At 41.9% G+C, this 22,415-nt stretch overlaps 1 protein-coding gene and 1 long non-coding RNA gene across 4 annotated transcripts in view; one reads left to right on the forward strand and one right to left on the reverse strand.

Moving 5' to 3' along the window:
- The window catches only part of LOC146822634 (uncharacterized), a 1,280,275-nt gene that overhangs the window by 530,636 nt on the left and 727,224 nt on the right, over window positions 1–22,415 (forward strand). The window lies entirely within an intron of this gene.
- Window positions 1–22,415, reverse strand: part of LOC146822635 (uncharacterized) — a 224,138-nt gene that overhangs the window by 25,288 nt on the left and 176,435 nt on the right. The window contains exon 2 of the long non-coding RNA XR_014962072.1: window positions 8,090–8,205. This is a non-coding gene — a long non-coding RNA (uncharacterized LOC146822635). The remainder of the gene's footprint in view (window positions 1–8,089; window positions 8,206–22,415) is intronic.

Genomic DNA, 22,415 nt, shown 5'->3' on the forward strand with positions numbered 1-22,415 from the left:
GATGCGATTACCTGCTTTTCACGCTTTTCCGTTATGTCACTTTGCAGGTTCAGCAAAGATCAGCTGTATGTGACTGTGCTGTGGTTGGACGACAGCTGTAAAGCTTCCTGCCACCTCACTCCTCTCCCCACTGCCACCAGGCCAGTGCAGTAAGATCAACTGAATATGGCTGTGCAGCCGATTACACTATGAGTGCCAAAACAGCTGCAATGGTTACAAATATGGCCACCAGTAGTCCCCTTGCCCATGTGTAAGCCAAAGAGAAGCTGACTGAGATGACAACAACAACAGCATGATAACTCTGGTGGTTAATACACTTGATGGAGAGATCTGTAATTTATTTAGCACAGGTTTGACTCATGATAAAGTAATAGAGAGCAAATGGCCCCATTGCAAAGCACAATGTGCATTATAGAGATCATAGATTTGTATTTTATGTAGACAGCTCAGTAAGTTACTGCTTTTGTCACAAAAATCTTTTTGTTACGTGGAGTTCATAAGTTATAATTCTTCTAATATAGCACAATGAGCTATTAACTGGGATTAAAGTACTGCAAGCAAACTGCCAAGCGTAGGCTTAGAACCTTATTGTTTTTTTCGCTCCATCTTTCATTATACTGAGGTTGATGTAGAGGGTTTCTTTGGTTAGTAATACAATTTTATTAGCATGTATACATCAGTCCTTGTGTTACATATAAAATCTTGAGTTTGAGGCATGGAACTACCAACACTGTGCCTGGTTTGCATCACAAAAGAAAAATAAACCTGGTGCAAAGTGTTGTATTGGAGTTTACTTTCCAGCACAAATCATAAATTGCATTAGAAAGTAGCCCTAAAGTAACACAAAGGAGCACGATGCACTACTTTACATCAGGGAGGTATACTATGGGTGGTGCATGGACATTTTCAGGCACCAACCGTAGGAATTGACATTAAACCCTATCTACTAACTGTGGCAGAAAGGGATTTGCATAAAAAATTATGCCTCATTGAGATAAGTATAACGTTTAAAAAAATAAGTACATTTCTCCAAACCTTTTCAACTTTGCATGTGTGCTGCAACTTACAGCACACACACAAAGGGGCCTATTAGGATGGCGGGCGGACTCTCGTCCGCTTGCCACCCTAGCAGTGCAGGGACCGTCCGCCAGTGGTGCGGGATTCCCGTACTGGCAATTACAATGCCACCGCCACTGTGGCGGTGGCATCCTCTATTCCCAGCATTGTCGCGGGCGGGGCTCTGAGCACCGCCCGCCACAATGCTGGGAATACACGTTGTGCCTTGGCATGCACAAGATGCCACTTTGTCCATGCCAATGCAGGGGGTACCATACCATAGGTACTGCCCATGTGCCCCCCTACCCACCCAACATCCTTGGGGCCCGCAACGGGCCCCCAACTGAGGAAACCGCATACCTTTCCGTGGCGGAAACGCCGCAACAGAAAGGCTGCTTCCCGCTACCATCATAATATGGATGGCGATGTCTAGCAGACGGCGCCACCATATCAGGTCCGTTTTCCGCCTGATCACCTGTGTGACCGGTGGAAAACCAGCGGACGGTCTTTCCGTCCGCTGGGGTCCCCCCGCCATACTAATATGGTAGGTGGAAATGGCATGCGGGCAGAGGAGAATGTCGGGCGGATCGCCACAACCATGCGGGCGGTGGTGATCCGCCCGACATTCTAATAGACCCCAAAGTCTCTAATACCAAGTCCAAATACTTTCAACATATAATGACTATCATTATGGATGACATGTGACTCCTACAACTTGTAGTCCTCATTGTATTGGGTAACATTTTCTATACATTGATTTACACACTTGTGTGACTCAATGTCACTGTATAATATGCTTGTGATACAAAGTCCTCTGACACTCTACCATTTAATGAGTGTCAATACAAAATAAATAAATATAAGAGAAAGTTTAAGGAGAGATGTGGGGCACCATTGAAGGGTGGTAGTGAGGAAATCCATTAAGGAGGAGGCCATGTTGGGGTGCCAACAAAGGTTGTCACACTGGATGTCACCAACGCTAAAGCCAGCTTAGGTCTACGGTAATCAAAATGTCCATACAGCCCTCACGAGTCTGCCTAGATTTATTGGTATATGATCACAGAGCATCTTATAGGTAACAGATATTGCACCATAGGTCAATATACTTAAGTCAATAACCTAGCTTCCGATTGTGAGTTATCTGGGAGCTCTTTTCACATTATTTTCAAATACTCACCACCCTGAGGAATCCTTGCTAAAGGGCCCTTCATTACAGGCCAAATTAATTCAGTTTTCAGTTCACCAAACATTTTTATGACTCTCTTCCATCCAGGTGACCATATTTTAACAAACCTATCATTTCTAATTTCCATACCTTTTACTCTGCATCTCACTTGTCAATCAGTATGTGTTTCTTTAGCTACTTCATTTTTCCAACCAAACATGGTTTTGGCTAATTTCCAGGGTTTATCCACAGATCATGTGGCATGCAGCCGCGGCCGGTGCTGGTAAGAGCGGTAGGCGGTGGGGCCAGGTGGGGGGATTTCGACGGACGATGACTTGGGAAAATTAATTATTTATTTAATGTTCTCTCGTAACTATCCGTTGAAATCACGGCCCCACTGCTTTTACCTGCATGGGCCACGGTTGGGTCCAAACTGGAATGGCATGGTGAGCAAAAAAACGATGGATTTAGGCCCAGATCTCTGTACTGGGGTGAAAGTATGACATTGTTCCGCATTCTGTCCATCAACTGTTGTTTTTGCATTTGTAACCCCGAGTGGGACGGGTATGCCCAGACGTGGGTCCCGTGCTCTCCATGCCACTGGAATCAAGCTATCCTGGCTGAAGAGGGGTGAAACCCCGAAACCGGTCCTAGGATGCTTGTTTCCAGTCCAGAGAGGACCTGGCTTGGCAATTCGGGCTGGACTGTTCCCTTGAGGCACAGGGTCAAGACTGATTTGCATATGGCTGGGTTCAAGCTGGAATGGCATGGTGAGCAAAAAAATGATGGATTTAGGCCCAGATCTCTGTACTGGGGTGAATGTATGACATTGTTCTGCATTCTGTCCATCAACTGTTGGTTTTGACATGTAGAAAACTAAATACATATAAATAAAGATAAAAACACTTAAAGGATGTCAGGATGTAAAATGTCCATATTCCTGTGGGCATATGCGTGGACTAATATTGCCAAAGTCTAACACAGATGTTATTTTTTCATTTATACAGCGCACAGCTACTCAGAAGTGTCCCGGCGCTATAGACCGCTGGGGAACCCGTCCTGGCTATCCCTGTGAGATGGTCCCTTTCTGGGTATCTCCAAGGTGAAACCAGGCATCCCCGGCGTCTGTGGGGGGCCGTTGTAGAGATGAGGCAAGCTTAATGCCCAGAGTTGCCGAGTGTGTTCCTGGTTAGAGTAGGTTCCGAGGCGAGAATTATCGAGTCCGTTTTGACCCTGGTCCACGACCCTGCCGCGTCGGGAATTGAACCCCGGTACCTGGCCGATTCTCTGCTTACGGATCTGCCAGTGAGCCACACCTCTCCACAGATAAAAAATGTGTTCAGTTATTTTGTTGCATATTAATTAAACATTTTAAGAGTGTTTCAATGTTTAATTTGTTTCCTCAGTCTGGTCAGTAGACTCCAGATGATTGCTTATAACTAACCTATAATTCAATGTAAAGGATACATTTGTTTTAAGCGTGTCCATACCAGAGTTGCACCAGACAAGAAAGCAGATTAGGCCATCTATGAATTCATTTGAAGTACACACAGGATATAAATTTTAATCTGAGCTTTTTGCAAATCCATATTTAAACTTTATTGGGACAGATTACAATGTGCTGCAAGGTATTTTTATAGTTTGTATTGCTTAGGTGTAACTCCCATGCTTTTAATGAACTTTAACTGTAATTATACCTGGTAGGCAACTAGAGTAAGAACAAGACATCTGAATCAATTTTCTTCCATTGTGTACAATGGCCTACAATTAGGCTACTATACCCACATTTACTTTCTGGTATCACTTACCTCTTCATTTAGAATTTGCTATCACATTCACTCTGTTGATAGAGTGTCTGCCTATTGCTCTATAAATCAATCCAGTGAGCCTCATATTTCCCATGCTTATTATTCAATGAATTATTTGCATCTTGAGTTGGTAGGACTTAGTTAACTTTGGTAATATCAATAAGGAGCTCCAATGGATCTCTTTAAATATTTTGGCTCTAGTGTTTATTTTTATTTTTTTTGTTTAATGATTTTTATTAAGTTTTCAGAAAAAGAGAAACATATAATATATATATAGAGGAGAAGAAAAGAAAGAGAAAAAAGAGGAATAAAGAGAGTTAGAAATTAGGAAAGAGTAAGAAATTAAGATGGAGGTGCATGTGTAGAAAGATAAGAAGTAAAGGGTAGCCAAAGTAGGTCAGATGTAATTTTCTGGGAAAGAGTAAGAGAAGAAACAGTGGTAATTCTGTGTTTGTCACAAATATAGCTCCACCAAGTTAATCATGATAATTTAGAGTTATCTTTCCAACAGGACAACAACACTTTAAATGCTATAGCAATAAATAAATCAAACAACAAAGTAATATGATTAGAAACATCAAAATCAGGTGAGGAGGAACCTAGAAAAACATTTTGTATTGTTAATGGAATATTACATTGAAATATTGTCATACATTTTTACCAAATAGATTGCCAGAACTTTACTACATTCGAACAATCATAAAGTTGATGAACTAAAGTCCCAGTAGATTCAGAACAAGACCAACAGAGGGATGAGGAAGTAGGGGAAAACTTGGATATATAAACAGGGGTAATAATCGTTCTACTATAAATAAAGTAAAGGGATTGAGTAATACGTGCAGCAATGGAAGTTTTAAATAGCTTTAGCGATAATTTATCCCAAGAAGAAATAGGGAGTGACAAAGATAAGTCTGTTTCCCAGAGTACTTCGACAAGGGATTTAGGTCGTTCAGTAACATGTGATAACAACACCTTATAAATAAAGGCAGCCTTAGGCCTATGCTCCTTAGAAACACTATATAACGGTGAGGGTGAGTAAGGGAGAAGCTAAAGGGAAATCATTGGAAGATAAATAAGACTGCAAAGCTGTTGATATTAAAAGATACTCATTATAAAATAAATCAGGTAAATTATATTGTAACTGTAATTAATGGAAGGGAATAACAGAATTATGTTGGATTAATTGATGAATAAAAATAATTCCCTTCCAATTTTTGTAACAAAATGATTTACGTTTATATTTGATAAATTTGTTATACCAAATAGTGGAAGATAAAAACATTGATATGAATCTAGACTATCAGAAAAAATATGATATAATTGTCTGGAGTATTTTAAAATAGGATTATCTGATATGAAGGAGCAATTAGACATATATATTATATCTCGAAAAGAAAAATCTTTTAATAGGTAACACTGAAAAACAATCCAACGAGGGATAAGGATATCAGCAAAATCATAAGTTAAAGCAAAAAATTGACGAATTAAAAATGCAAAACGATAAGATTTTAGAATCTGGAAAATGTACACCCCCTTCTGTTTTGGGACATTTGAGTTTCATAAGAGCATTGCGGGGGTGTTTATTATTCCATGAAAACTTTGTACAAATAGAATTAATCTGTGAAAAATACGAAGTAGGAATTTGAAAAGGTAACATGGATTATGTATAAAGGACATGGGGCACAATCACCATTTTAATAGTATCTAATCTACCCCACCATGACAAATGAAGGGGGGACCAAGAAAGAAGGAGTGATTGTATTTTGGTTATTAGGACCTTAAACGTATAACTAATGGTGGTAAATAAGGTAGAGCAAAATCAAATACCAAATTTAATTTTTGGTGGACACCAGGTAAAATTAGAATTATTAAACATATATTGATAGCAAAGAGAGTTCAAGGGTAAGACTTCTGTCTTAGAAAAGTTAAACTTATATCCAGAGATACTAGAATATAACCAAACTTCATCCAAAAAGGGAGGGAGGGAGGAATTAGGATCAGACATATATACCAGAATATCATCAGCGTATGCTGACAATTTGGTTTCTATAGAATGATGTGAAAAGCCAGAAATACATGAATTAATTCAAATATGCTCAAGGAAAGGTTTGAGACATAAAACAAATAACAAGGGCAAAAGGGGACAACATAGGTGTGTGCCTCTATATAACGGAAAAGATTTAGAAAAATGGTTATTAACAAAAATACTAGCATGAGGAAAAGAATATAGCAATTTAACATAAGAAATCAAATTTGGACCAAAACCAAACCATTTAAGTGTATTGAACATGAATTGCCAGTTTATGCGATCGAAAGCCTTTTCGGCATCTAAGGACAATGCTGCAAGTGGGGATTTGTACTTTTTCCCGAAGGAGATAACATTAGCAAACATGCGCACATTATCCTAAGCCAATCTGCCCTTAACAAATCCAGCTTGATCTGTCTTAACCAATAGTGGGATGATACCCTCAAGGCAAGTGGCAAGGATTTTAGCAAATATCTTACAGTCATAATTGATTAATGAAATGGGGCGATAGTTTCTACAGAGGGAATGATCCTTATCAGGTTTTGGAATAAGTAAAATTAAAGCCTCCATAAAAGAGACAGATGCTTTGGAGTCAACAATAAATGAGTTAAAAAAGGGCCAGAACTTTGGGAGCAAAAATAGAGGACAAAGTGGAAAAACAATTCAACAGAAAGACCCTCAGGACCTGGTGCTCACGATTTTTTTAAGGATTTAATGGCTTCTGTCATCTCTTGAAGAGCAACCTCACTTTCTTGTAATTCAAATTTATCAGGAAGCAAAGGTGGATTTGGGAGGCTCGAAAAAAAAGGGTGTAGATTTTGAGCAGAGGGATTTGTATCATCAGAATATAATGATTGATAATAATCATGAAATGCAGAAGCAATATCTTCACCATAGGATGCCAAATTATTAGTAGATTCATTTAGAATAGGACCTATATTTTTACGTTCAGATTTAATTTTTAAGTAATTGGCCAACATCTTCCCAGCTTTATTTTGACCACCATGATACTTGGACTTAATTTTAAGAAGAACATTACATACATCAATCATGGCAAGCTTGTTAAGAGCAGATTTGGCTTTAATCAATTCATGAAGAACAGAGGGAGATCTAACAGTAAAGTAATTGTGTTCCAGCAGTTTAAGTTGTTGTAGTAAAGTGGCATACTTGGCTTTAGTGGTTTTCTTCTTTTTTGCTGAGTATGAAATAGCAAGAGCACGGAAGGAAGCCTTAAAGGCACCCCAGTTATTAGTAATGGAGGTGTCTAAAGGGTTGTTAATAGTAAAAAAAACTCGTTAATAAAGGTAGTAGCTTCAGTAACAAAAGTAGTGTCTGACAACAAAAAATTATTAGGTTTCAAATGACCAAATTTTGGAGAACTCAGGGAGAAGTCAAGAGCAGAATAAACGGGGGCATGATCAGAAATAAAAATAGATCCAATCTCAGAGGATTGAATAGATGGGAGTAGGGGTTTACTAACTAAAATATAATCAAGTCTAGAACGAGTATGGTGAAAATTAGGAAAAAAAGTAAACTCAAGGGCATCAGGGTTACAGGTCTTCCAAACATTGTATAATGAACGAGAGGCAATGGCAGATTGAAATGTTTTATGAGTTTTATCAGGATTAAATTTACATTTGGATTGTCTATCTGAAAATGGGTCTAACCATTGATTAAAGTTCCCAGCAACAATAATATTTGGGCGATCAATAGAGGATAGTAAGATCTTAATACTATTCCAATGTCTGGGTCTGGTTTAACAGGGCTGTAAATATTCAATAAAACAAGTTCTTTATTTTGTATAACAACCTTAGCCATTACCCATCGTCCATCACTATCACATTGCGTAGATAAACTTTGTACATGGATCGATTTATGAAATAGTATAGCTACACCACCTTTCCGATTAGAGGCTGGAGAATAAACAACTTGACCCACGCATTGTCTTTTCAATTTAAGTGATTCTACATCATTACAATGCGTTTCTTGAATAAATGAAACATGAGAATTCAATTTAGACAAATGAGAGAGTACCTTTTGTCTTTTGACGGGGTTTCCAAGACCACGAAAATTCCACGTGACAACATTACACATTATGGAGGGAAGGGAGAGTAAGACATGAAGAGAGATGATACACTTCAGGAGAACAACTGGAAGCAAAAAAACACCACTTATTAGATTAATACAAAAACTAAATGTACAACATCAATTAACACTAATGGGCACAAGCATCAAGCAACATAATAAAGAATGGTAAGCACTTCAAAAAATATAATAAAAGACATTAATATAGACAAAAGATCGATAATGAAAATGCACCGTAAAAAAAAAAGTAGAAAGACAATAAGATGATAGAGAAAGAGAAAAAGAGAGTAAAGGGAGAAAAACAGAAAAATGAAGAAAGTAAGCAGATCAAGAAAAATAATCCAGATCTGAAGATAAACAAGCAACAAGACGAAAGGGACATGGTGACGACAAAAGCAAAGATAGCGGTACGAGTAAATAAATAATGATAAGCCTCAGAAATAAGTAAATGAGCACTAGTAATAAGAAATAAAGAGTGGAGGGGAAAAAGATTATTGAGGAAATAAAAAAGAAGAGAAAAAAAAAGGTTAAAGGAAGAACAAGCAAGAGGAAGAAGGTAAAGGTATAATTATAGGAGCAGCAACAATCAATTAACTAGTAAAACTAAGATAATATTAAAACATTCGTTTTCCATATTTCGAGGAGCGATATTATTGAGAAGGCGTTTCAGTTTAGCAGGATCATCAAAAGAACGTGACCTTCCTTCATGAGTAACTTTGCAGAGACATGGGTGAAGAATACCATATTGAATGTTCAAGTGTCTCATCTGGGGACGGAGAGCCAAAAATTCCTACGGCGTGCATTTGTTGCATTTGAAACATCTTGTGAGATAAAAATATTATGACCTGACCGTGTGAGGCGACTTTTGGTCTTAACTGCTTTCAATGATCTAGAGGAAGTGTGAAGGTCATTTGCCATCTTGAATTGTGGAAGAGATCGATGGGTAGTAATTAAGAGCAGACGAATGCGACCCATACACCACAGGAGAGGAAGGCAGGAATAGTGACCATCCCAAGAAAAGTACAAGTGTTGGATTGAAAAGGAACACAGTAGTATAATACTGTAGTCAATGAAAAAAAATATAGAGTAAGTTCCAATATTACCTCAGTAAGAAGAAATGCCGTCACTATAAAAAATACGATAAATACTTTGTGAAAACATGAAAAATGAACCTTTTAGAGATCAAAAATGGAAGGTTCACATTCATTGCATAACTGTAACAGAAAGGAGGTCATCCTCAAGCATGTTCCACATAACTACCTCAAATTGGTAAAAGTAAGCTGCTATTGAAAGGCTGCCTCCATGGTATGTAACAACATAAAAGAACCATGAAAAAATGCAATAGCCTTCTCTGTTATTTTTGTTCTGTATCCCTTCTTAGTGACATTCATAGAGAGAGAAAGAGAAGGAGCAGCATTTATTTAAAAATGAAAAAAACTTTCTCTGTTTACTTATTTTATCCCCTTTTTGAGTCATTGATAGAGAGAAAGAGAAGAGACAGGAGCAGCATTCCTTTTGGAGGTAATGGCTCCTCTTACATGACATACCAGCAGCTTGAATAGTAAAGCGGCATTGTTGATTGAAGCAAACTGAACGCGTTTCTGTGAGGGAAATAACACCGCTGCAGCCTCCAGGCTTCGCGCTGCAATTGAGGACAGGAGAAATCGTTTATTGGATGCACCGTAGGGTCATGAGATCGGGGCCACCATCCGTGCCCGTAAACTCCGCTCCGACAGCTTGAGGCGAAAATGATTGAAAAGGCCCCGCGTCCTAGCGGAGCACACACACCGTCTGCCATCTCGCTGCAGCGTCCAAGCCACGCCCCCCGGCTCTAGTGTTTATTGAACCTTAAACTCTGCATGAAAGAGTGCATCTTTAAGAAAGAAAAGCCTCATGCACACGTCTTCTCTAGTAACGCACCTAGACTCTGGAACTCACTACAAACCAATTCCTTATGAACTTAAAGTGAAATGTCAAAGCTCTACTGCTCATATGACACCTAGGTTCAAATGTAAAATGGCTCCTCCACCGGATTCATACGCAAACTCCAATATAACTGTACACAACCCAACAGATAATTCAACTGACAAGCACCCTTAAAAACAAACTGGTCAAGCACCCACCCTGCCGTGCAACACCACCTGGCCTCATATATACTGCCAGTCTATTCAACTGCCACTTACTAGTTCCTCTCCCATAACATGGCATGTAATCTCTCAGACAATGTAATCCACCAATATTGGAGGAAAATGTTGCATAATGTACAGCACTCTGATACTTTCATGTGATATTCACGCTATATAAATCTCCCAAATAAATACATTTCATTTATTCACAGGCTAGAAGGCAATGATGAATCAAAATTTGGAGAAGTGTAAAACCCATTGTACTTGTCTTTGATGATCATATTTACATGTTTAAAAATATGCAAAATTCCTGTGTTTTATAATTTTCACAAATGGTGGCTAAGTAGCTTCTAGATACATTATTCTGTTCTTCATAAAATTACCTAGCTATTGCACCAGATTCTACGAAAACCATGTCTGTTTAATTGTAAAAATGAAATGTGTTGCACCTAAAAAACAACTACATCATTTTGCCTCTCAGGATTGTACAAACACGCCTTTTTAGCACAGTGAGTTAACTCATTACCAGTTACCTTATACTCAGAGGAAAAATACTAATTATCAGCCTTTGCTGGAAATATGTAAGGCAAGGAACTATGATCAGGCTAACATAATACCGGACCACACATTAAGAGAATGTATAGCAGAACAAACTTGATACTAAATGCGCAGAGGAGAAAAAAACAAATATGCATGCACGTGCTCTTAGGAAACTTTTGGCACTGGACAGGAGCAGCCATAGAATTTTTGCAGATAAATGGTAATGTTCCTTTTGGTAATGCTCTTTCATAAAGCATACTTTTGTGATAAGTGTCTGTCTTCTGTTCATGCTCATTACAACATGTTCAGAGGAAAGAAGCTAAACGTATGTCAGTGCTCACCATATTAAACCCATGTAACTGTCCTAGCTCAGAACAGCAGATGCCCTCAAAATCAGAGCTTGCACAGAAAAAAACAACCTATTATTGCATGGAAATTACTGTGTCCTGAAAAAGACAAAATAAATAGATTGACAGAGCATATGCAGTAGAAAGAGCTCATTCTCACATGTTCAGAGGAGAGAAACTGCATATAAGTCAGTGCTCAAAATATGCAACTCTTCCCAGCTCAGAATAGCAACAGACCTCACAATCAGAGCATGCATACCAGAAGAAACATTTAACTGTATGCCCAGGGGAGAAATACTAATTATGAGTCCATGGGAGAGATCTTAAGCATTGGACATGAGCATTTTTTGCAAATTTGATGGTAATTTCAGGCTGTTATGTGGGCATGTTGAATCTTCAGACATCCTTTTGTGATCAGTGTTTCTAGTGCCTAATTTGAGCCAGAGATTGCTGGTGGGGGGCACAGGCACCTATTTTTGGGAACCGACACTTATTTTCAAGCATCAGATATTTACCAAGTGCAAGAGCACAGATCTCAAAGCCGAAGGAAGAGAAAAACGGTAAAACCGTCACAAAGTTAGAAAGCAGGAACCTGCAAGAATGAGAAAAAGGGGCAGGGTGTATCATGCAGTGGATTAAAAAACTACCATCCTTGGCACTCTGCATGCCGATATTTAGTTGCACTGGGCCAGAGCTTCGGAATCGACAGTCTTTCTTTCACAAGTTAAGCAGTGAGTGTTTTTGTCATTTTCATGCACATTTACTCTTCGCAGGAATCAGTGGCAATAAAATCACTCCATGGGCAGATGCATATCACATGTATCACGAATATTGGCCTGATTCCTGGTGCAGCTTTAGTAGCATTAGATACCTTTACTTTGTCCTGCTAAAGACAGATGTAAATACAAATAAAAAGCATATTCAGTAAAAACAGCTCTTTACAACCTGCTCAGAGGAAAGATACCAATCATCAGTCTGTGCTCCACATATGCAAACCAAACGACTCTGATCAGGCTAAAATAGTTGATGATCACATGACAGAGAAAATGTAGCAAAAAAAACGACATGCTCAGGAAAGAAACAATACCCACCTGCATATACTCAGAGAGGATCTTAACCACCGAGCAATTGCAGACCCTGAACGTTCCCAGATATTTTAATAGAAAAGGTTGTGCAATGACAAATAATAAAAAAATATTTTTATGTATAAAATGAATATAGAACAAATAATTTAGTGGGTGATGATTGAGTGTACTTTTTAGATGCAAAATAGTCCCTTTTGCAATGCAGTGCATGCACAACAGGTACAGCAAGTACAATGCGGTCTGAACAACACATGCCATTTCAAAGAAAGCTTAGCAATGCATGCAGCCTTACCCCACATGCTTTACCACGCAGATTTTTATTACGACCTGCCTTTACAATGCATGCCATTACCACACAAAATATAAGTACAAAGGTAAGTGTATTATACGTATATATGTATTTATGCATATTTGTGCATATATATATATATATGCGGAAGTGCTGTACTTCATCTCGTGGCAGACGAGGGGCACTCAACACTTCTTTTCCGAGCGAAGCCCATGCAACAACAAAGGCATAGAAAAAGGATGGGATGAGGAAAACCGACATCTCTACATCGGGTGTAAAATGTTAACTTCATTGGGCATACAATTCCCAGAATTCCTCAAATTACCAGTGGTAATGCCAGTCCGTCATCCCCAAACCAGCTCAATGACTGCCTTCTGAATGGATCGAGATCAGCCAATTGTGGCATCTTCTATTTAAAGTATGATGGCTGCGCATGTCCTGATATTCATCTTACCGCACTGATGAAGGCGCATTGCTGAAACGCGTATGCGGTTATTAAAGATGTATTGGATGCCCCGCGAGTGTCACTGGTGTACTTTTTGCGTTGTGTAAATGGAGCAGGTCTCACCCCCGCAATTGGTGGCACCCGTCAGGAGTTCAGCGGGATTGGTGGGAAACAAGTAGGGAGATGAAGTCAAACCCGCTTGAACCGCCGCTTATAAGCCCCCATCGATCACTGGAGGTCGTAGACTATACAAGTCTGAGGAAGTCAGTTATTTATCTGACTCCTGCGGAAGTTCTGTACTTGATCTCGTGGCAGACATGGGGCACTCAACACTTCTTTTCCGTGCGCAGCCCATGCAACAACAAAGGCACAGAAAAAGGATGGGATGAGGAAAACCGACATCTCTACATCGGGTGTAAAACATTAACTTCATTGGGCATACAATTCCCAGATTCCTCAAATTACCATCAGTGATGCCGGTCCGTCATCCCCATACCGGTTCAATGACTGCCTCCTAAATGGATTGAGATCAGCCAATTGCGGCACCTGCAATTTAAAGGCACTGTGCATGTCCTGATAATCATCTTACCGCACTGATGAAGGCACATTGCTGAAACGCGTATGCATTTATTAAAAATGTATTGAATGCCCCGCAGGTGTCCCTGGTGTACTTTGTGTGTTGTGGAAATGGAGCGGGTCTCACCCCCGCAATTGGTGGCACCTGTCGTGAGTTCAGCGGGATTGGTGGGAAAAGTGTAGGGATGTGAAGTCAAACCCGCTTGAACGGCGCTGACAAGCCCCCATCGATCACTGGAGGTCGTAGACTATACAAGTCTGAGGAAGTCAGTTATTTATCTGACTCCTGCGAAAGTGCTGTACTTGATCTTGTGGCAGACGAGGGACACTCAACACTTCTTTTCCGTGCGCAGCCCATGCAACAACAAAGGCATAGAAAAAGGATGGGATGAGGAAAACCGACATCTCTACATCGGGTGTAAAATGTTAACTTCATTGGGCATACAATTCCCAGAATTCCTCAAATTACCAGCAGTGATGCCGGTCCGTCATCCCCATACCGGCTCAATGACTGCCTCTTGATTGGATCAAGATCAGCCAATTGTGGCACCTGCTATTTAAAGTATGATGGCTGAGCATGTTCTGATATTCATCTTACCGCACTGATGAAGGCACATTGCTGAAACGCGTTTGCGGTTATTAAAAATGTATTGGATGCCCCGCGAGTGTCCCTGGTGTACTTTGTGCATTGTGGAAACGGAGAGGGTCTCACTCCCGCAATTGGTGGCACCCGTCGTGAGTTCAGCTGAATTGGTGGGAAACATGTAGGGACATATATATATATTCACTGAAAAAAACACAGGTTTCAGGGACGTTATTGTTAGGCTGACATTTCACTTGCACAAAACCAGAGAAATTCAGCCATTATAGTTAGCTGAGCTAACTATAACTTGTGCCACCGCAATGCACTGTTGATGACTTCACATATTACATCACTCATGACATGGTCAGTGACATCACTGAAGACATCACTGATTGCATCGCAAATGTATTGAAGGAGTGGGTGTATGAGTGTCTTTATGGATAATTTAGTTTGTACGTGACTGACTGTATACGTGAGTCATTATACATGTCTCAGTGAATGTGAGTGGATGACTAATCTGTGCGGATGTCTGTATCAGTCTGTCAGTTGGTGTGTAAGTGGCTACATGGGTTGGTAAACAGGTAAGAGTGTCTCTATGAGTTAATGATTGGTTGTCTGAGTAGCTGTATGGGTGCCTGAGTGTCTCTTTGGGTGGGTGGGGGGAGTGTGACTCCCTGCATGATAGTGTGAGTCAGTGATTCACTAGGTGTATGGGTTCATGAGTGCATGTGCAATGGCCTGTATGGGTGAGTGAGTGTGCGTATGGCTGTGTCATTGAGTGAATAGATGTCTCAGTGGTATATGGGTGAGTAACTGCAAATGTGTAGGACATTATATGTGAGTGTTGCAGTATATAAGTGATTGTATATGAGAGTAATTGTGACAGTGCTTGCATGGATGAGTGTGTGCTTGTGTCAGTGATTGTATAAGAGAGTTATTATGTTTTAGTATCTGTATGAATAAGTGAGGTGTTGTGTGCATAACTGTATAGATGACTAAATGGCAGTGTGATTGACTCTTTGGGTGACTGACTAGGTTTGTGAGTAGCTCCATTTGGGTGAGTGGTGGTGTCTGAGTGCCTATATGAGTGTATGAGTGCATATATAAGTGGCTGTATTGATAAGTGACTGTGTGTATGAGTGACTGCGTGGGTGAGTGAGTAGATGTGTATATAGACCTATGAATCAGTGAGTGGGAATGTACTAGCTAGTATTGGTGTGTCTGTGGTTTCGAGAATGGTAATCTGTAATATAGAGTGGGTGTATAAAAGGTTATATTAGGGTGTGAGGATGTGCATCAGAGATTAAGTGCATGATGTCATCAGTGATGTCATTTGAGATGTCATCAGTGATGTCACTGACCATGTCAAGAGTTATGTAATATGTAACATCATCAGCAGTGTATTGCAGGGGCGCGAATTATAGTTAGCTCAGCTAACTATAACGGCTGAATTTCTCTGGTTTTGTGTGAGTGAAATGCCAGCCTAACTATCACCTTCCTGAAAACCTGTGTTTGTTTTCATGAATTTCTAAGGTTTTTTAAATACTGATTCCTAACTATAACTTCCCTGAAACCTGTGTTTTTTTCAGTGAATTTCGAAGGTTTTTTAAATGCTAGTTTCTAACTATTACGTCCCTGAAACCTGTGGTTTTTTCCAGTGAATTTCTTACGTTTTTTAAATGCTAATTTCTAACTATGCCTACATAGGTAGGACATGTACAGAAAGAGGAAGAAAGGCACAGAAAGAAGCAAGAGAAGTACAGAAAGAGGGAAAAATGTGCAGAAAGAGGCAAGAGAGGTGCAGAAAGAAAGAAAAGGGTGCAGAAAGAGGCAAGAGGGATACAGAAACATGCAAGAGAGGTGCAGAAAGAAGCAACAGGGATGCAGAAAGAAGCGAGAGAGGTACGGAAAGAGGGAAGAGAGGTGCAGAAAGAGGCAAGTGGGGTGCAGAAAGAGAAGTACAGAAAGAACCAAGAGAGGTGCAGAAAGAGCAAAAGGGCTGCAGAAAGAGGCACACGAGTTGCAGAAACAGGCAAGAGAGGTGCAGCAAAAGCGAAAAGGCATGCAGAAAGAGGCAGGAGGGGTACAGAAATTTGCAAGAGAACTGCAGAAACAGGCAAGAGGGGTGCAGAAAGAAGCAAAAGAGGTACAGAAAGAAACAAGAGAAGTGCAGTAAGAGGCAAGAGAAGTGCAGAAAGAGGCAAGAGAGTTGCAGAAACAGGCAACAGAGGTACAGAAAGAGGCAAGAGGGGTACAGAAAGAAGCAAGAGAGGTGCAGAAAGAAGCAAGCGAAGTGCAGAAAGAGACAAGAGAGGTACAGAAAGAGGGTGTAGAAAGAGAGATGAGAAGTGCAGAAGAAAGAAGCAAGAGAAGTGTGGAAAGAGGAAGAAAGGTGCAGAAAGAAGTAAGAGTGTTTTGCACACCATTAGTACCAATTTAACACCCACATTTAGCAATATGTAACAGGTGACCATTCCAGCGTTGCAAAGGGCCTTCGATCACACTGTAACACTTGTCGCTGCATTTTTGGTAAAGTTTGAGCTAGAAACAAGGTTTTTTTTGTTCAAATCTGCAGATTATGCGGCAGATGATGGATTAAGTGGCAAATGCAGAAAATGTATAATTATCCAAAAAATGATGCAGCCAAACAGTCACATAATTCCAGTGGCTCTGCTCATACCTCCGACTAGGTCCTCAGTGGTTCCTTCTTATTTTGTGTCTCATTGAGTTTATAGTTTACCTTCTATTGAAACAAGAAAGACTAAACCTGAGGTTACCACTCCACAACACAGACTACCCCATAATTACTCTCCATAACAGATAATCCCACTGTACATAATTCCTATACACTAAATACCACATACGGTCTATCCACATAATTTTACTGTACAACATACCACACAATTGCATTACACACAACATACATCCACTCCACTCCAAAAAATATTAGTAAAAAACATTTACATTTACAACGCCAAGAGATCTAACTCTCGGAAATGCGAGACCTATTGCATTGCAAATGCTTCTTTAACTAGTTTTTGTGTTTGCAGAGTGGTGGAGAAAGGGGGCTGGGCCTCCGACCAGCACCCAGGAATTCTGCTGCATAGATCTTACAGGAGATACCAGAACGGCCTCTTGGCTCCCAAAGTCCCTCAGGAGTAAAGAGGACTTCATCCCCCAACCAGTAGTGTGCCAGGAGGCACGTTTGCAGAGTGGTGGACAAACGGGGGCGTGGCCTCCTAAGACCTCAATGCAATCCCACTGTATGGGACTTACTGGAGGTAACAGATGGGGTAGTTGGCCCCCAGGGAAATCCTTGGGGGCCAACTACCCCTCCTACTACCTCCACTAAGCCTCACACAGAACGATTGCTAAGTTCTGATAGCAGGTCACGTCCCCTTTGCCCACCACTCTGCAAACGCACTTCCTGGCACGCTCTTGGTTGGGGAATGAAGTCCCCTTCACTGCTGGAGGTCCTTAGGGGCCAACTAGCCTACCTGTTACCTCCAGTGGACACCACACAGTGGGATTGCTGAGAGGTGGTCACAGCCCACTCCCCCTTTCTCCACCACTCTGCAAACACACCTCCTTGCACGCTCTGGGTTGGGGGATGAAGTCCCCTTGCCTCTTGAGGGTCCCTCGGGGCCAACTAGCCCTCCTGTTGCCTTGAGTAAGCCCCACACAACTGGATTGCTGAGAGGTAGTCAGAGGCCACGCCCCCTTTTTATACCACTCTGCAATTGCATCTCCTGGCGCACTTCTGCTTGGGCGATGAAGTCCACTTTCGTCCTGAAGCCCTCAGGATGCAAGGGGACCTTATTACCCCACCAGCAGTGCACCAAGAGGCGCTTTTGCAGAGTGGTGGGAAAAGAGGCGTGGCCTCCAACCATCTCTCAGGAATCCCACTATGTTACTGGAGGTAAGAGGTGGGTTAGTTGGCCTCTAAGGACCCTCAGTAGCGAAGGGGACCTAGAACGTGTCAGGAGGTGTATTTGCTGAGCAGTGGTGAAAGGGGCGAGGCTTCCAGTGAGTTGGGTAGTTTCCTTTGTTTTTTTTATTTTAGGAAAGGGGGGCTGTGTGGCCCCCCTTTTCCTGACCCTTTTGGGCCCCGGGGAACCCATCCCCCGGGGCCAGACCCATTTTTTTTTATACAAAGGAAAGGGGGTGTGTGGCCCCCCTCCTGAGGTCGATTCTGGCCCCAGAGACCCCATCCCCCGGGGCATGACCATCTTTAAAGGGGAAGCCTAAAGTCCCCCACGGTCCCGGCCAGTGCCCGCCTCCTGCGAGGGCCGGTATTGCTTTTCACCCCCAGTAAGCTGCTAACTTGCAGCTCCCTGGGGGTAAAAAGCAAAGTGTACTCACCTTGAACAAGCAAGAGCAAAGTGCTCTCGCTTGTTCAAAGCGAGCACAGTGTTTGCTATGGGCACCCCGGGACATTGCTGGAGCGGGCCCAGGGGGGGTGGCGGTCCCTAGGGCCTTGGAGGGCTCCTGGAGGGGGGCTACGTTGCCACCCTCCCATCGTGTTTAAAGCCCCAGGAGGTGGTGGTTCCGAGGGCAGGGGGTCCGCAATGGACCCCCACACTTAATAATTTATGTATACCCCGGGAAGGTGGTGGTCCCCGGGGCTGTGTGGGGGGGCTCGAGTCCCCAACACTACTTTTTTTTTTAAAGCAGAGCCCCGGGGAGGTGTCGGTCCCTGGGGCTGCGGAGGAGGCCGGATATATATAGATATATAGATATATACACACACACATACACATATTACTTACTGGTGGTCACCAGTGGTTGGTTATAGTTAGGACCTAGTTTTTTGTTTGCACCCGTTGATAAATCCTCATGACATTTTCAAAACTAGTTTGCCGCTCACTTCATCTGCTCTCCTGGAAGTTTTGTGGTGATACATCAAGTGGGGGCTGAGAAAAAGGGGATTTTTTCCATGGAATTTCCCATAGGGATTTTAGACACAGCTACAGCACGAACCCCTGAATGGAATTACACCAAATTTGGCAGAAAGATAGATATTGGGCCAGAGAAGTGCAGTTTTCTGATTTGGTGGAAATCTGTTCAGTGGTTTACTTAACTGGAATCCAAATTTGTATATATAAGGATGTGGATCTTCTGAGGATCCAACAGTCCCCATGCTGAAATGCAATTTGCTGCCAACACTTCACCCAGGAAGTCTTGGGGCTCAGCTTCAGCCGAGTCCCACAGGTTCAGCCGAGTCCCACAAAAAACTAATTTAAAAAAAAGAAAAGGGGAGAAAAGTAGGAATACCCTGACCCCTTACGCCTCATGGGGGGGTTCTGCATGGACACTGCCTGGGCTAAAAAGCTCCTCTCAAAACAATTAAAAGAAAGACGGGCTCCTGCACTTCTCTAATGTTTAGCCCCCGGGTGGGCCAAATCCCGTGGGCATGTGGGATTAATACAAGAAGGGAGTGAAAAGAGCCCTCTGCCTGTGGCTCTTTTGAGCCCCGGGGCTCACCACCACCCCGGGGCTAATGTTTTAATATAGGGGAGCCACTTGGTCCACTTGTCCTTGGGGAACACCACCTCCCCGGGCTACTTGTTAAACATTGCAGGGGGGCTGTGCAGACCTGCCTTAGGGAGCACCACCTCCCTGGGGCTGTTCTAAAAATGAGGTGGGGGGCCCCACAGACCCCCTGGATCCTGGGGACCTTCACCTCCCCAGGGCTACTTGTTGAATTACACAGGGGCCGCGTGGACCCCCTTCAACCCAGGCCATTCTCTGCCCCAGGGACCACCACCTTCCCTGAAGAAAGGAGGGGGGTCGCACAACCCCCCTCCAGGAGCCAAACATTGCACTAGGAACCTCCACCCCTCAGGGCCAGCTCCTGTTATGTCCCGGGCTGCCCACCCCAATACAATGCTGTTTGCTGCAGCTTGGCAGGAAGTTTAACTGCTACCACAAAGTCATAGCTAACACTCCGCTTTGAGCATGCAAGAGCTGTGAATTTATCTTCCCTGCTGTTAGTGGAGCTTCCATCTATTTCCCTGCTCTCTGTCAGTTGAACAGGGAAATAGATAAATTGCTTTCACACACAGGAAGCTGCTTGTTTAGCACACCCACAGAAAGATGCATGTTTAGCACACATGTTTAGCAGCTCCTTGTGTGTGAAAGCAATGCCGGCTCCCACAACAATTGGGAGCCAGCTGTGCCCTCATTGGCCTTGAGGCTCCCCATCATGGTCCAGGGGTAAGAGGAGAAAGAGGCAAGATAAAGGTGAGAAACAAACATGAAGAGGCAGTATAGAGGTAAGCAATGAGCAGAAAGAGGCAACATAAAGGTCAGCAATGAAAATAAAGAGGTGAGATGAAGGTCAGCAACGAGCAGAAATAGGCAGAATAAAGGTCAGAAAAGGGCAGAATAAAGGTCAGAAACAAGCAGAAGGAGGCAAAATAGAGGCCATCAGTGAGCAGAAAGAGGCAAAATAGAGGCCAGCAATGAGCAGAGTGAGACAAACTAGAGACTATCAACGAGCAGAAAGAGGCAAGATAAAGGTCAGAAACAAGCAGAAAGAGGCAGAATAAAGGTCCAAAACTAGCAGAAAGAGGGAACATAAAGGTCAGCAATGAGCAGAAAGAGGCAAACTAAAGGCTAGCAACGAGCTTTTCAAAAAACTTTATTCGATCATTGATTAATAATCATAAAAGTACATACATACATAAGTAATAAAACATGAGGGTACAGCAGGTTTTAAGTTAATCACATATCAAAAAGGGTGCTTTTCCTCAAGCGTATCGATTTTAAAATATATACAGCAGTAAAAAAACAGATGTCCTGTGAATTAAGTCCAAATAAAAGCCCCATGGCCGATACAATAGTGGATACATTATATTTTTTGAAAAGCGGTTTCAGATATACTTTTCGAAGGTAGAGATAAAGAGGGCATAACAATAAAAAATGCTCCGTACTTTGCTTTGTGGTCCCATCACACGGACAGGGGGCAGTAGTATAGGTCTTCATTACAGGATACGCAACAAGCAAATGAACAATCCCCATCCGTAATCTTGTCAATACATATTGGTGGGATCGGATAGTAACCAATTTAAGGTATCCTGAAAGCCCCATTTCTTCCTTAGTGTATCTGTCGTAAAAAACATGTGAGGAGAACTGAGCAGTAGCTGCGTTACGCTTCACCATGCTAACCCTCAGAAATTCATGTTTAATCTCACTCTTCGGGATATCTAAAACACAAGAAGGGTTATCACGCACCGTGAGATTAAAAACATCATTAAATGTTCGGATAATATAGTTAAGCCAGGGGATGCGGGAACATTTGTCCATGTGAAGACAATCTAAAATAATCTTTCTTGTAAAACCAGTCTGTTCCTTAGCCCATATAGATCTCCATACTAACAGGGGTCTTAATCTGATCAAGTCAGATAGATGTTCTAGACCAACCTCCTGATGGATCAGCTTTGTTGAGGCAGAAGATGGTAAACACAGGAGTTTTTTGACAAATTTGTTTTCCTCAACCTGGAGCATGTTGTTATTACAATGGCCCCACACTCCTGAGCCATATAGGGCCAGAGCAACACATTTATGGCGATATAGGTACAACATGTCTGGTATCCGTCTTGAGCCTAACTTGGATGCAAACCTAAATATGCCAAAAGAACACTTGGCCATTTTGGCTCTTACATTAATCATTTCAGGTGTCCACATCCCCCCACTGTTAAAAGTGATACCCAGATAACAGAATTTGTCCACCACTTTTATAGTTTGGTCCATAACTGTGAAGGGCCTTAAATTTTTAATTTTCTTCCCACAGGGCATTATAAAAGTTTTCGAATTATTAATTTTTAATTTTCTCCCATTAATAAAATCAGCAAATTTATTCATAAGTTTTTGCAACCCTAGAGGGGTTTGTGAGAGCAGAACCGCGTCATCCGCGTAAAGCAATATTGGGATGGAAAGGCCGCCAGCAGTCGGTGCATCTGCACTGATGGTCCGTAGTTCCGACTCGATTGCATTAATAAAAAGGGAGAAAAGAAGAGGTGCAAGGACGCATCCCTGCCTAATTCCAGAACCTACTTTAATACTGGGTGTACACTCCCCCGATTGCCCGTATCGTATCTTAGCCGTCAGATTCCTATAAAGTTGGGCCAAGAAATAGATAATATCCTGTGGAGCACCCATGTCCAACAAGGTTGACCACAGAAGGCCATGGTCAACCAAGTCCAAGGCACTGGTCAGGTCGGCAAAGCAAAGAAACAACGAGCCTTGTTTAGCCCGTGTATATTTGCATATAATAAGGTCT

The sequence above is a fragment of the Triturus cristatus genome, chromosome 5_2, assembly GCF_964204655.1.
Source record: "Triturus cristatus chromosome 5_2, aTriCri1.1, whole genome shotgun sequence".
In the NCBI taxonomy this organism is placed as follows: domain Eukaryota; kingdom Metazoa; phylum Chordata; class Amphibia; order Caudata; family Salamandridae; genus Triturus; species Triturus cristatus.